The sequence below is a fragment of the Stomoxys calcitrans genome, chromosome 5 (genome assembly GCF_963082655.1).
Source record: "Stomoxys calcitrans chromosome 5, idStoCalc2.1, whole genome shotgun sequence".
NCBI lineage: Eukaryota > Metazoa > Arthropoda > Insecta > Diptera > Muscidae > Stomoxys > Stomoxys calcitrans.
In genome coordinates, this window is record NC_081556.1 from 136,868,022 (window position 1) to 136,884,499 (window position 16,478).

Genomic DNA, 16,478 nt, shown 5'->3' on the forward strand with positions numbered 1-16,478 from the left:
TGTTGCTTGCATGTGGGGAGAGATCATATGCGTGCGTTTTGCTACATTAGCTGTTGAATCATGAATGGAGTGACTAACGCAGCAGCAGCATTTATCTTTATGGTGATTGAATGTTAGAGAGGCTGGGGGTGTTGCTGGGTGGAAGCAGCACAAGCATTACGCATATATATGTATCTTATATATGTACACACGCACACGTGTTATGCTCCATAATTGATGGTATGACAGATAGGTTTATTTTTGTTGTAGCTTAATGAGGTTTTTGTTTTGTTTTCTATGCAAAGAGCAGGTTTTTTTTTGTTTTTGTTGCAGAGTTGATTTTCTTTTTGTATAATAATTATAAAATGACCATGACTTATATAGTTAAAGGTATTTTACTTTTGTGATTTGAATACAGAGACAATGCAAATTTTATGAGATAGGCAAATATAACTGTTTTTAAGTTAGAAAAGGTGTAGAGTGTTTGTGAGAGAAATACTTGGTTAATCTAAATATCGTAAAGCTGCAAGGGTGACAGAGAGAGAAAAAGAGTATAGATGTCGTATGTTTCTTAACCATATAAAGCCCTTAACAAGCTAATCTTCCCATTTGACTTTTAAAGCCTTTAGAGAACGCAATTCTTCGCTGATTTTGCCTATATTTTGCATTAAGACTTCTGTTGTGACTTTCATCAGACAAGCCAAGCATATTGCAAATCGCATCATAACCAGTTAATGAGGTAATGCATATTTTATGGAATATACTAATATAATGGGTTTTAAAGTAAGAACAATTGTGGAGTGTTTGAAAGAAAAATACTTCGATAACCTAAATACTGTAGCGCATTATGGTATTTAGGTCAAGTCATCTTTATTTTTTTTCAACTAACGTCATCCTTTGTCAATTTGTCTACGACCTACCTCTAGGCGCTGTAAATTGTATCTTAGGCAAAAATGAAAACCAAAATTAAGTAAAATTTTTATTTAGTTAATCTTTAATTATTATAAAAAAATTTTTCGTATAACCAAATCAATCCAAATGGTATAACCTAGCCAATCCTTAAATATTTTTTTTTTGACATAGTCGTATACCAACTTAATGAATATAATATATTCAATATAATGAATATAAAAACCCAGTTACCTGTCTAGAGAGTCCACAGTGGCGCAGAGGTTAGCATAGCCACCTTGAATATCAAACAAATTTTCATCAGATATGATTATCCCTTTACTAATGCTGGACCATGGAACAGAAGTTAGCATCAGTACATCAATAAAACTTCAGCAGAAGTTATTCTCTTACTAATGGTGGCAAAAATTTTAAGGTATTCAGTCATGTTAAACTTCTCTACGTGGCCGAGCGGCCACGCACCTTTAGCTAGGATAGAATGAGAGAAGTGTCCCTTGTTCCTTATTCGAATGTTGGTGGACAAATTTGCAAAAAAAAATTGCGTTTGGCTCTCCAAAGGTTGATTTAAACGAAGATAATACGTTGGCGAAGAGAATAGAGCCAAAAAAAATTAAACTTTTCCGTATAACCAAATCGAGGCGCTCAGGAGCCCGAATGAAGTAAAAATCCTAGCCAATCCTTAAATATTTTTTTTTTTTTTGGCATATACCGCCTGAACAGAATGTGAGTTAAAATACCAATAATAAGTCTGGGGAGGCCACCGTGGCGTAGAAGTTAGAATGTCCGCTTATGACGCCGGGTTCAAGCCCCGGATTGAATATCAAAAAAATTTTCAGCGGTGGTTATCCCCTTACTAATGCTGGTTACATTTGTAAGGTATCCTGCCATGTTAAAACCTCTCTGCCAAGTGGTGACGTTATGCGGGACGCCGTTTGGACTCGGAATAAAAAAGTAGGCCCCTTATTATTGAGCTTAAAACTTTAATCGGACTGCACTCATTGATATAAAGAAGAAGTATCCCCTGTTCCTTAATGATATGTTCATGGGAAATTTAGTACTTGTAGCAGTAACTTGTCTAAAGAACAATAAGGCTGCAAGAGCCGATGAGTTGCCTGTTTTATTATTTAAGATCGAGAGCGAAACGTTTGCATTAGTTTGAAAAAAATCTGTCTAGAACAACAACGGTTGTTAGTATGATTTTTAAAATCCGAGTTTGCGAATTCTAAAAACCGATGGGTTGCTTGTTGAATTATTAAAGACCGAGAGCGAAATGTTGCTAAGACCTATGTAGTAGCTTGAACAATTTGTCTAGAACAACAACGGGTTTTTGGTTTTCTGAACGAAAACCCGGGTTTTTGGTTTTCTGAACCGAAAAGAGTAACCGGTTTTTGAGAAATTTAAAACTAATGGTTTTCTAATAATTCGGTTTCTTGCTAAAATTCGTTTTTTTTTCGTCGAAAGTTCGGCTTCAGAGAATTTTTTGTAGAAATTTTGTCTAGGAGCAAATATGCAGCAGGAGCCGATAGGTCACCTAAACTATTTAAGACCGAAAGCGACATGCTATTAAGGCGTATCCATTTGTTTGGTGGTATAATCTGTCTATTTTAGTTTCTTCCTCTGTTTGATTTTATTTGCTAATTTTATTCTTAGCAAAAATTGCATGCATTGCCTAGGTCATGTTGCAGAAATGCTAGAAGTTGAATCAATTATAAAATCATTGGAAAGCAAGCCCTTAGATCTTATGGCTTGCTTTCCAATGATTTTATAATTGATTCAACTTCTTGCATTCCTGCAACATGACCTAGCCAATGCATGCAATATTTGCTAAGAATAAAATTTACAAATAATATCAAGCCAAGGAAGATGGTAACTTCGGAAGAAAAGTCATGTGAAGAGAAACTTTATGAAACTAAGTGTTTAAGGTTTAAGAGAAATGCAAAATACCAAAATCCTTGTATCTCAGTCAACCATCAAATCATTCTGTTCTCCCAACTTAAGCTAATAAAGAACTTTTAGTTACTCTTTAATTTTTTTTTTTTAATTTAAAATCAATTTTTGAAATTCAATAAAATAAATTCAAAATTATTTATTTTTAATTAATGTAATATAAATTATATTAGAAATCCACTTGTTTGCATATAATTCTTCAACTTATTCGAGCTTAACAAACATTGCCCAGTTTTGTAAACATCCATTACTTTTTTTTTGATTTTTTTCATTTCTCAACACCTTTTTGGCATTTACCCACTGTACTGTCATCACCATTACCTTGCCTCTAAAGACATTTCAATTTTCAAATATAATGATGTATTGATCTTTGTCGACAAATTAACATAATCCGATTAATTTTTGATGGTGGTTTCCGACACCACCAAACGACACGGATGTAAATAGTTCATATACATTCAAATGGGATTTTCGTTGCTCGCGTTTTTTCGTGTTGTTGTTTCTTTAAGATTTTTTCGTTTTTTTTGGCATGAAAATTGATTTCAGGCGACACTTATCAATCAAATTGCTGTCGGTGAGTGAGCCAAGAAGGCGTATTATCTCTTAATTTAATCACAAGTTCGACACTACACACATGTGTCCAACACCTAAGACAATAAAATTGAATAAAAATAACGAAAAAGTTTTGTCTAAATTCGCCATCAGTTGGTTTTTTTTTATGGTTTATTTCTATTTTATTAGGATTTTCGCAAAACGTTTATTTTAAGCGTGTTAAGCATATGTAGACAAATTGGCTGATGCAATGCCGGAATTGGCACTTAATGAAAGAGAGTTGTATGTATGTCTAAGAGTATTTGATAAAGTTTAAAAGGGCGAATTGAACATATGAACGAAATTTCCAAACATTTTGATTAGGTTAGGTCAGAATGCAGTCTAATGGATAACTTCTAGTCCATTGTAAAGCCCCAGAAACCAGATTCTTAAAACCAAAGCACTTTTATTGCCAATACCAAGGACACAAATTGGTGCGAAATTTTCTCTTATCACATAACTTAAGTTTAAGTTTGAGAAATGAAAAATTTTTTAGAAAAGTTATGTTTTTAGTGGTGAATTTGTTTTATTCACAGAATAAATAAGATAATTTTAAAAAACAACAACTTTTGTCGCAAAGACGACAACGAAATTTGTTAATTTTTCTGCAACAATTTATTTTGAATCTCAACGATCCAAAGTTAAAATTTGTTGTTGAAAGAAACTCGTCATGCAAGCCAACATTTAACAACAACATTAATCAAAATCAAAATGAAAAACCTTTTTTAACAACGGACGCCATCACATATTTGCTTGCTTTGCTGCACAACTTAGGTGGGGGTGGTTGGTTCGGCTCGCGCTGCTTGTTCTGGTTTGTTTACTGCTACACTCGGCTTTTTCTCTGTCACTCTCTCCACTACTACCATTAAAAACAAATTTTAATAATATTGCCTGCGCTGAGGATTGAACTCATGATCTCATGTTTGATAGACTTCGTCCTCCTTATGATGAAATCATGGAATATGTATTACTGCACAGTAATAAATGTCTAAATTAATTAAATTTAAAAACAAAAGTAAAAGCCACCTTAAATTTTTTATGCCGAATTTAAGCTTTTTTTTAAAAAATCGGCATAAAAAAAATTTAAAGTGCGTTTTACTTTTTGTTTTAATTTAATTAATTTAGACACTTATTACTGTGCAGTAATACTTATTCAAATCATTTTTTTTATCGGCTGGGGGATTGGAACCTGGTTTTGCAAATCATAAATGGCATGGGAGTTTGGTGCGCTACATGGTAGTATGCCTTTTTTAACAACTACCTCAACTAAAGAATTTGTTGAAAATCCATAATATTTCATTTATTTTGTCTGTCAAGTCTCTACAAACCTACTTCAACAAATAAAGTCTTCAATTCATTGCTAAAAATTTAAAGTTTCACATACAAATTTGGTAGTTGGTTGTTTCTGAGAGTTAGTGTTTTCTGTGATCCCACGTTATTTTTCATCTCTCAACTTAGACTAGACTCCCATTTGCGACGATTCACTAAGAAATCGTGTTGAGTATATCTCCACAAAAACATCAAGTTTAACACCCCACGATAATTATCAAGGTAATCGGTTGTATTCACCTAGGCCAGTGGTGAATTAGGACAACAACAACAGCCAATGAACAACTATTGGCTGTTGTTGTTGTACCAACATCGCAATCACTCTGCAATTGAAATAAACCGTTCTGAGTGTGAAACTCACCACTCGATATGTTTGCTCTACTCTCACATTTAGAGGTGAATAAACCATATTCCCGTTTCAAAGTGAAAAACTATATTTTTCTCGCACAATTTTTTAAACACCCGGGAAATGTTAAGAAAAAAAATTAAATTTGTCTGTTTGCACTGTTTTTTTATTTAATTAAAATAATTAAGGAATGTCCCAATGAATTTAATCTTGATATTTTAAATATTACAAAATATCGATTTTTCCATTGAAACACAAGCTTAATAAAAAGCAGAGTATACACCACAGAAAAAAGAAAAGGGGAGAATGATACCACTCGGGGTTGTAGTTAACTTGGATGTGCAAATTATGGATGCCACAATATCCGCCTATGACGCCGAGCGCCTGAGTTCAAATATCGGTCCGAAAATCAGAAAAATTTTCAGCGGAGTTTATCCCCTTTCTAATGTTGGCTACATTTTTTGAGGTATACTGCCATGTTAAAACTGTTCTACCATGTGGTGTCGCTATGTGGCACGCACGTTCGAACTCGGCATAAAAAGGGAGGCCCCTTATCATTGACAATAAACTTTAATCGGACTGCACTAATTAATATGAGACAAGTGTTTAGTAATTGAAACAGAGAACCCTGCAGTCTGCAGCCGTACCCGATTGATGAAATTTTATGTAGAAAAATTTTTATAAAATTTTCAATTAAATTGAAATTTTGACAATATTTTCAAAAACATGGCCATTCTTGTAAGCTTTTTCAAAAATATGTTGACACAATTATCCATAGTATCGAATATCTTCCAGCTCAAGATCATATTCAATGCTTTCTATTCATAGAATAGCATAGCGAAGAACATATAAAAGTTCAGCAAGTGTGTGTTATTATTTACTGGGTATTGGATCAATATTTCTAAACTAAATTTGGGCCTTCTGAAGGCTTCAAATTACATGTAATCAATAAAATCATATCAAACCAAATTCAAATTTTTGGAAAATTGTCTTTCAAATTTTTTTTCGTCATGCTTTTCTTCAGAAATAGAATTTTAATTTTTTCTCTAAAAGTCGAAAATTTTTCATTGAAAAAAAAATGTTGACAAAATAAATTAAATTTTTCTAATATTGTTGATGAAAATATGGTGATTTTTTTCGGGTTTTGAATTAAAAGAAATATTATTGTTATTAATATTTTTACTAAATTTTCAAATATTTTTTGACAAAACTTTATAATAAAAAAAATAAATGTTTATATTAAATTTATTGGTTTATTGCCTTAAGAATTAAAATTTTGATAGCATTTTTGAAAATTTTTCTACACAAGTATACGTTGTTTAACCATTTTGGATAATTTCTTCGCTAGTTATTTTATTTTATTTTTTATATTTTATTTTATTTCATATTATTTTATCCATTTTAAATTATTTTATTTATTTTATTTTATTTTTTTATTTTATTTTATTTTATTTTATTTTATTTTATTTTATTTTATTTTATTCTATTTTATTATATTTTATTCTATTTTATTTTATTTTATTTTATTTTTTTATTTTATTTTATTTTATTTTATTTGTTTTATTTTATTCTATTTTATTATATTTTATTTTATTTTATTTTATTTTATTTTATTTTATTTTATTTTGTTTTATTTTATTTAATTTCATTTTATTTTACTTTATTTTATTTTATTTTATAATATTTTATTTTATTTTGTTTTATTTTATTTTTTATTTATTTTATTTTATTTTATTTTATATTTTATTTTATTTTATATTTTATTTATTTTATTTTATTTCATTTTATTTTATTTTATAATATTTTATTTTGTTTTATTTTATTTTATTTTATTTTACTTTATTTTATTTTATTTTATTTTATTTTATTTTATTTTCTTGTATTTTATTTTATTTTATTTTTTTATTTTTTTTTTATTTTTTTTTTTTTATTTTATTTTTTTTTTATTTTATTTTATTTTATTTTATTTCATTTTATTTTACTTTATTTTATTTTATTTTATAATATTTTATTTTGTTTTATTTTATTTTATTTTATTTTATTTTATTTTATTTTATTTTATTTTATTTTATTTTATTTTATTTTATTTTATTTTATTTTATTTTATTTTATTTTATTTTATTTTATTTTATTTTATTTTATTTTATTTTATTTTATTTTATTTTATTTTAATTTATTTTATCTTATTTTATTTTATTTTATTTTATTTTATTTTATTTTATTTTATTTTATTTTATTTTACTTTATTTTATTTTATTTTTTTTTATTTCATTTTTTGTTTTGTTTTATGTTATTTTATTTTTTTAATTTTTTTTACATTATAAAATTTTTCATATTCACCAAATAAAAATTTGGTCTAGTACTATATTTGTAGATACCCACGAATGATACACACCAAAAATATTTGCTAGCATATGTTTGCGAAAAGATTTCTAAAACCCTCACCAATTCACCTCACAAACACGACACCAGACAATGTTCCATTGAATCAAACAACAAGAACAAGGCAAAAAGAAAAAACTATGTATAAAATAAAAAAAAAAATAATCAATTTTATTTACGACATACCGTTAAATTTGCAGTGGAATACGTATTTTAAAACATTTGCTGTGGCAAAACGTTTGCTAACAGATGTTGTTGTTGTTGTTGGTGTATTTGTCGTTGTTGGTTGTCGCTGCTGTTGCTGCTGCTGCACATACAGGTTGCCGTTAAAGGTGTTGCAATCGTTGTATTACAGACGTCACACACCAGGGCTACCTCTAACCCAAAACGATAATAGGATACTCAAATCCCCAATAATATGCTTGTTGTTATTGTTTTTCTACTATTTTTCTTCTCTCTCCCTAATTGGTTTGGTAAGGGGGTGTTTGGTGGCGTTCTTTTGCTTTTTTCAAGACCAAAAGGTAAAAGATAATACCGCAACCAAATTAAGATATACACCACACACAACCAACGGTAAGAACAACGTCGTCAAAATCTCTTTGCACTTTCACACAAACATTAACACACACTCATGTATAGAAAAAATACAACATTCATTTAGAAAAATAGAATAAACTCGCACACACAGTTCTTTTTTTGTTGAGGGGGGTTTAGGCTGCTGCTGCTGCTGCTCTTAGGGGGAAAATCGAATTTATTATGATGTGGTTGTTGTTGTTGTTGTTTTTGTGATGATCATCAGCAAAAAAGAAATTCCTAAAAGAATTTTGCGAAAAACACCACACTCTCTCTTCGTCGCCTCAGCTCTTTCACACTGGTTCTCTGGCTGTGTGATACACAAACACACCACAGTTGAAACGCACTTAAGCACTCTCTAAAGAGGTGGGGTTGTTTTGGGGGTGTATGTGGGGTTGATAGGCAGGCAGCCAGGCGGATATACGTTTTACCCACTGTATCATGGACACAGCGGCGGCTTTATTTCACCGTGTTAAGGGCAGGGGCTTGTTGGGCTTAACACCACAATCGCAAATTTATGCTTATTTCTTTACAAATGTATTGCTTTCCTTTATCGTAGTGGGGTTTTTATTTGTCTTTTTTTTCCTTCTGTTTGAAAGTTGAAGGTGGCGTTGACAATAGTGACGCGAATGGACAATGTCGTCTATTGGGTCACCAAAAACAACAAAAGTTTACAAGTTTTTCTTTTAGTTTCCTATCCTTGTATTCTTGTCTTAGGCAGGGAGTAAGACAGCTTTAGGGTTTTGCAAATAGAGCTCTGTATCTGGCTGTCTGCTAGGCTTTTGATTACTGCGTTTTTTTAACCCTGGTGCCAGGTTTAGCCAAATTTTTTTAAATAATTTTTTTTTTGATTTCTCAAAAAATTGTTTTTTTTTAAGAGATTTATATCAATGAGATTACTTAGTAATTTTATTATTTTTAAAAATTGAGAAGATATTTGACACGCCGATTTGAGATTTCTGGGGATTTTTTCAAAATATATTTTTATATATATTTGCACTTTTCTATATTTTTCTTCTATAGAACAAAATCAGGTATGCGACACTACAATATTTAATTTTCTTTTCGAATTTATTACCATATATATATATGTATATTATGTTTGATATATGTATGTATATTTCTCTTGCAATTGCATAAAATAGTGAACTATTTCTGTGATTATATTTTGTTTATCTTTATTAAAATTCTTTTTTGAATATATTTTTATTTGTTAATTTGTATATTTCTTTTTTTTTCTTGTCTAGAAGACAATCAATTCTTCAATATTCTATATTAAGTATATATTGAGGCGACGATATTATGATCGTTAGTAAATAGTAAACCGTCACGTTGTAAGTATTAAATCGTACTGATTTTCATTTGTTGAGCGTTTTGACATTTGAGTATGAAAAAGCACTGAACGAGCAGCAGAAGACAAAACCAGAATTTGTTTGCAATGCAATGCAAACGCACAGCCACCCAACATGGGCAAACACACTCTGAGAGAGCTCCAAAAAAAGAGAGAGGACAAAAATCCACTCAAACGTTCGTCAAAAAGACTAAAATTTACCAGAAGATGCCAGAAAAATACTCAAGAGCTTCATTAAAAGCACACTGACAAACAAGGGGAGCCTAACCGCGAGAGTGAGAGAGAATGAGATAGGCAAATATGTAGCTCCACCAAAATAAAAGCTTTTTGCTAATGAGTGTTTTTTTTAGGGAGCAGCAGCAGCATCAAAAAAGTGTACTCTTGGCTCCCCCATATCATGCTCTCTCATTTATTTCAATTTGCTGCTGTTTTCAGTTTCAAGGTGCATTAAGTGAGTGAGTTTTGTGCCAGCATGTGTGTGTGTGTGTGTGTGTATGTTTGTGCTCGCTTGACTATGCCTTTTCTTCTATATATCTTTTTATGACGTCACATTTGTATTAAACTGTGGGGGCAGATATCCAACCATCTATACAATATCAACAAGCCGCCCATACACCACACACTCTAAGGCAAACATAATGCCGGAGATGGTATGTATGCATACTCTCCCCATATCATGGAATCTATGGCTCTTCTCCCCAACATAAAAAAACGAAATTTTTCAGATGCTTTTGGAATGCAATGCTTGTACAATAATATGTTTGTATAGCTGTTGATGATGATGATGAGATGATGCGGTGGAGAACGATTGAGTAACGGCATTTGTGGGTCTGAGAATTTGTGAGTCAAAAATGGACAAACAACAACAACGACAACAAAAAGCATATTACAATGAAATGAATGAAGTTTGGCCGTCCACAGGTTGTCGCCAATATTACAGAAGTTTCGAGTAATTTCGGCGAAAATGCGAAAGCAAGGAATAGCAGAGAAACACAGAGAAATAGAGAGAAAGTGAGAAAGGTAAACAAAACCAAATTCCTACTCACAGGAAGTTGAACATATGATACAATAGGTGCCTACATAAAAAACAAAAACATTCTAGAATTTCATGTCATGTAAAAAGGTCATGGCAAATAGATAACACATGGTAATAAAGCATAGAAACATAAATTAATGAGTAGGCAAATTTTAAGGGCAATCTTTAATAAACATGAAAAAATATTGACTAAAAGTGAAAAGTGAAGATAACTATAACAACAACAAAAATCAAAGAAAAAAATCATCAAGAACAAAATTGAACCACTATTTAAGGACGACAAAAATCAAATGTTTGGAATATCTTTGAGACAAACGAATCCGCTTTATTGCGGAATTACTGTTGGTATGGTAACTGTAGTAACTGCGTAACATTTGCCTACATGTTTCAACGTTAGTCTTGACCACCCCGCTTTATGATGTAAAAACCACTTTGTTACACCTGTGGCAAAGAACGGACCTTTTAAATCAAAAATACTTTTAAGCCAAAAATGCTTTGTTTATAGCAAAAGATGCATTGTTACACAAGAAATAGATTCGTTACTACACACATTTATCTCTTGTGTCTCTTTCATTTGTCAGAGAGTTTGAGCGCGTGAGCGTAGGAAGGCTTACACTCAAATAATGGCAGGGATTGTAAATGGGCATGTTTTAATATATCGCTGCCATGTAAATCTCCCGATTTTATTTCTTTAACCTCTAGAGCGCGCAATTCTTATTCAATTTGACTGAAATTTTGAACGTACAGTTCTGTTACGACTTCCAACAACTATAGTAGACATGGGTAAAATTTGTCCATAATGTGATACAGCTCCCATATAAACTGATATCCTAAGTTGACTTCTTGAGCCTTAAGAGCGCGCAATTTTTATAAAATCCAAGTATGACCAGAATCGATCTATAACCTGATATATACCATATAAACCTTTATCTCGACTTGAAGTTTTGACTATCTAAAGGAAGCAATTCTTATCCAAATATTTAAAAAATTCTTACCCAAATATATAAAAAAAAGTGCAAAGAACTGTACACATGCGTTTCATGGTGGAGGGTAGAGAGGTGATTCGGTCCGGCTGTACTAAGTATACTTTAATACCGACCATCATAGCCTGAGGGGTATACTAATCAAGTCATTATGTTTGTAGCATCTCGAAATATTGATCTGAGACCCTATAAAGTATTGATAGTCTTGACATTCTAAGCCGATCTAGGCTATGTCCCTACGTCCAGCCGTTCGTCTGTCTGTCAACTGTGGAAATCGCAATAGCGATCGAACGAAGAAAATTATCGGCTTGAAATGTTGGACAGAGACTTCTTATTGATGTAGGTCATAGGGGATTGCAAATGGGCCGTATAGATTCAGATTTGGATAAAAACCCCCCATAGAAACCGATATCCGGTTATGACATCTTGTGAACTAGAAGACTCAATTTTCATCCATTTGGCTGGTATTTGGAACAAAATCGTATGATTTGACGTCCAACATACGTGCCAAGTATGATAAATATCGTTATATACTACTACTACACAGATAAAAATAGTTTTGAAAAACAACAACTTTGGTCGAAAAAACAACTACGAAATTTGTTAATTTTCCTGCAACAATTTATTTCAAATCTCAACGACATTCTAAGCCGAAAACTATCTGGCTATGTCTGTCCGTCCAACCATCCGTCTGTCTGTCCGTTCATCTGTGGAAATCGCAATAGCGATCGAAAGAAGAATGGTATCGGCTTGAAATTTTGCACAGAGACTTCTTACGCATGTAAGTCGTAGGGGATTACAACTGGGCCGTATCGATTCAGATTTGAATAAAACCCCCATAGAAACCGATATCCGGTTATGACTTCTTGTGCACCTAGAGGACTCAAATTTCTTCAGATTTGGCTGAAATTTGGCACAAAAACTTATGCTGTGACTTCCAGCATATGCGCCAAGTATGACATATATATCGTTATATACTACTATTGCACACAGATAAAAATAGTTTTGAAAAACAACAACTTTGGTCGAAAAAACATCTACGAAAATTGTTAATTTTCCTGCAACAATTTATTTTGAATCTCAAGGACCCCAAAGTACAAATATGTTATTGAAAGGCACTCATTACAAGCCAACATATAACAACAACAACAATATATCCATAAGTCCTAGAAAATACCATTTCCAAAAATTCAGGCAAATCGAGCAATAATTTCGCCCTACAGAGGCTCAGAAATCAAATTGGGAGTTCGGCTTATATGGCAGCTATATCAGGTTATCAACCGATTTAGACCATACTTGGAACAGTTGTTGAAAGTCATACCAAAATGACATATGCAAAATTTCATCAAAATTGGATAAGTATTCCACCCTCTAAAAGCTCAAGATGTATAATCGGGAGATCGGATCAGATCAGAGGGTATACAAAATCTCTACTTCAATATAAAGGCTCTAAATAATGAATGTATAAAATTTCATCAAAATCGGACACGGGAATCGCGGGTCACGCGTTAATGAGTTAAGTTAGGTTAGGTCGAAAAGCGTGTGCGTATATTAATCGGTTTCATGCCATTATGGACCTACACCTAAGCCAGTAATCGGTTGGTTGTGCGCTGTAAATACTTAAAATTAACTTCGAAAAAAGAAAATCTACGTCAGAAATTCGGAAGTACTAACAAAACCCTTAATTGTTTTCTATACTACGCTCCTGAGTTGGTTCATGGGTAGTTGTAGACAACCACGAAAACCGAGCAGTGACATAGGAAATGCATCAACGTCTCATCATCTTCCCAACGTGCTATCACTAACCGCGACGCCTTTGCATATCTGAGCTCGTAGTTCTTTTTGTACCGTTGTGATACCAAAAGCTATACTGACCTCCTTCTTACTTCCCGTCAATTACAGCCTCGTCTTCTAACGATCCGGATCTCCTCATAGGATTTTCGTCGTCCTACCGAATGCTTCGATGTGCCATACCTGCGCTTTAGTCGCCCACACCCTTAACTCGAACTACGTCGAAACATAAGGCTTCGGTTTGACCAAGACGACAGTGCTCTGGCCTTCAATTCCCAATCTTCTGCTTTTTCATTCCGCCTTACTCTGCTATGGTCCGGCATTCAAACAATGCGGAACGTGCCATCCTCAAAAAAAAGGCCCCAATCTCCTTCTTATACTCCAAGACTGTTCGTGACCTATCCGTCCTGATTGTTATTGTCCTGATGGACAGTTTACTGTCCATAAAGATGTTCACACCAAAGGCCTGCACTAAGCCATTCATGGGTGACTGTTTTTGTTGAACCCACATGATGTTGTGCTTCACGTCTACTGAAGAGCGAGACACTGAAGATAGAGTACAACGAGCAAGTTGCTGTTGAGTAGATAATTTTGAAAAAAAATACTCGCAAGCACTGAATGATGCTTGCGAGTATTTTTCATTTTCAGAAGATGAACTGATCACACAAATCGTTGTTGTGTCTGTTTTCTGAATTCATTGCCGCGTCATACGTAAGCGTCTCTGCAAAGTTATCTGTGTGTTTTCTCATAAAAAAAATCTACGCGTGTGTGTGTGTGTGTGTAAAGAAAAACACTTAATCTGATGCAAAATGTACTCGAAATCATGCATTATACAACGTGCATTCACTGAATCAATCTCTTTTTATGCATTCACACATCTCGTTGCCATGGTGTCTTGTTATCTGTTTTACTCAGTTCTCAATTGTCTCATACAATGTTGATGTTTTTAAACGAAGAGTTCAGTTCTTGAAATACTCCATGATTGTTGGTGTGTTTTGAAAGCAGAAATTAATGGTCTTGCGCAGATCTTTGGTTCAAACTGGACGTCCTCACGTTACCACTCGGATCTCCACCTGCTTAACCATATTATGGTCAGAAAGTCGAAAACAGATCTCAATCTCTGGGTTCTCTATGTAGATCCCTAGGCCCACTCTGTCTTCTAACTATGATCCAGCTGTGTAGCATGATCTTCCAGATGGCAATCCAGACTTCCGTCAATCCAAGACTGTGACTCAAGCAGCAATACCTCTCACTCGATCTCAAGTATCATCGCAGGTATTCGATCGGAATCCTCTTTCATCCCATCCAGGTTTCCTATTGTAACCTCGATTATACCGCGATGGAATGATCTGCTTCTATGCATTCTCCATTTCTTTAAGTCTCATAGCCGCAGTGGCTGCCTCAGATTTAATTTATATGTCGATGGGTCGGAGAATATACTGAGGACATGGAAAGAACATTTTACCCAACTGCTAGTGCGCGACGTTGGCGGCGAAGAGGATACCGCAGAACCAATCCCTGATGATGGTATAGAATGTTTACCTCCCAGTCAAAATGAGGTCCAAGTAGCAGTGACCCGACTAAAGAACAACAAGGCAGCAGGAGTCGATGGGTTACCCGCTGTACTATTTAAGACCGGAGGCGACACTCTGCAGGAAGACATTTGCTGATACACGTTCCTCAGTAAGAATGGGAAAGAATCTCTCCGAACCATTTAATACCAAACGAGGTTTTAGACAAGGAGACAGCATATCGTGTGATCTCTTAAATATCCTGCTTGAGAAGATTATACGAGATGCAGATGTGAATAGATATGGCAAACTAATCACAAGAGAACACATGCTACTCGCCTATGCCGACAACATCGATATCATAGGTCGGTCACCGGAAGTAGTAACTGCAGCCTTTGAAAGAATCGAAAGGGAGTCAGTGAAAATGGGTCTGGCAGTAAATGAAGATAAGACGAAATGGATGGTTTCAACTCCCAAAAAGCCTGCACAACCGAGCAGATAAAGAAAATGTAGAAAGTTGGGAACCACAACTTGGAGACAGTCAGTAACTTTATCTACCTCGGCACCGCCGTAACCGAAACGAATGACACCAGTTTTGAGATGAAGCGAAGAATAATACTGGCAAACAGATGCTACTTTGGACTAAGTAAGCCGTTTTCTAAATTAAAGCCACCTCTTGACAGACGAAGATTACACTATACAAGACACTGATACTACCCCTGATGTTATATGGTTCTGAAGCATGGGTACTTGTGAAAGCAGATGAGGCAGTGCTTGGAGTATTTGAGAGAAAGATTCTTCGTGAAATATATGGACCAGTTTGCGTTAATGGAGAATATAGGCGACGTATGAACAACAAGCTGTATGACGACGATAGCATGCTTACACGCATCAAAATACAACGGCTGTTGTCAGAATGGATGAAAAAGCTCCAGCAAAGAAGTCTTTTGAAGGCAAACACGGTGGTACACGCAAACAGGGAAGACCAAAAGCCCAATTATAGATCAAGTGGTGGGAGACACCTCGAAACCTGGTGTCAGAGATTTAAGAATGAGCGCAGAAGATCGTGTCGCTTGAAACGCTATTCTTGTATCTACTCAAGATTCGGTCCACCCGAACTAAGCACATTTTTACTTCTTACTTGAAATCATTGCAGTCCATCTCAGATACGAACTTAGAGGCTTTCAGGCTTCATACTCGTATTAGATATTCATATGCTTGTTGATCTAAACTAGTTTTCTACTTACACAAAATTCAATTACACTACATTATGGCATCTCTTACAACTATTTGACACTAACCTGAAAATAAACAAAAAAATGTTTCATTAGCTTTGTTATTTATAATCGATTTAAAACTAAAAACTTAAAAAATATTTTTTAAGGAATTTGATAGAATGTTGATAATCTCTTAACATGTCACTTGCCTCCCCATTTGATTTTTTGACCAATTTAAAGAACTTAACCAATGTGCAACGATTTCGATATACCACATGATCTAATATTTGGATGTAATTCTGGATAGGAAACTGAACTGAAAGTCTAACAATCAGAACGGTTCTGAGAAAGCTCATAGGTGTTGAACCCCATGAAGCCATTTATCTATACAAAGATACACACTTCAGCTAAAGAAAACACCTATTATTAAGGCCCGTCTTAGGGTGGGAAAGTTTAAAAATAAAACCGCAAACAACCGCAACTAAATTCCTACACATTTTTTTTTTCATTTTGTGAAACGATAGTTTGTCACA

General features: G+C 33.6%; 1 protein-coding gene across 4 annotated transcripts in view; it reads right to left on the reverse strand.

Annotated features, from left to right (window-relative positions):
- Positions 1–16,478, reverse strand: part of LOC106082324 (terminal nucleotidyltransferase 5C) — a 416,321-nt gene that overhangs the window by 44,808 nt on the left and 355,035 nt on the right. The window contains exon 1 of one of the 4 annotated variants that reach the window (XM_059369121.1): positions 7,670–8,728. The exons of the other annotated variants lie outside the window; for them this stretch is intronic. The gene's annotated coding sequence lies outside the window, so the exon portion shown is untranslated. Of the gene's footprint in view, positions 1–7,669; positions 8,729–16,478 lie in introns of those variants that run through there. 4 annotated transcript variants of the gene reach the window in all.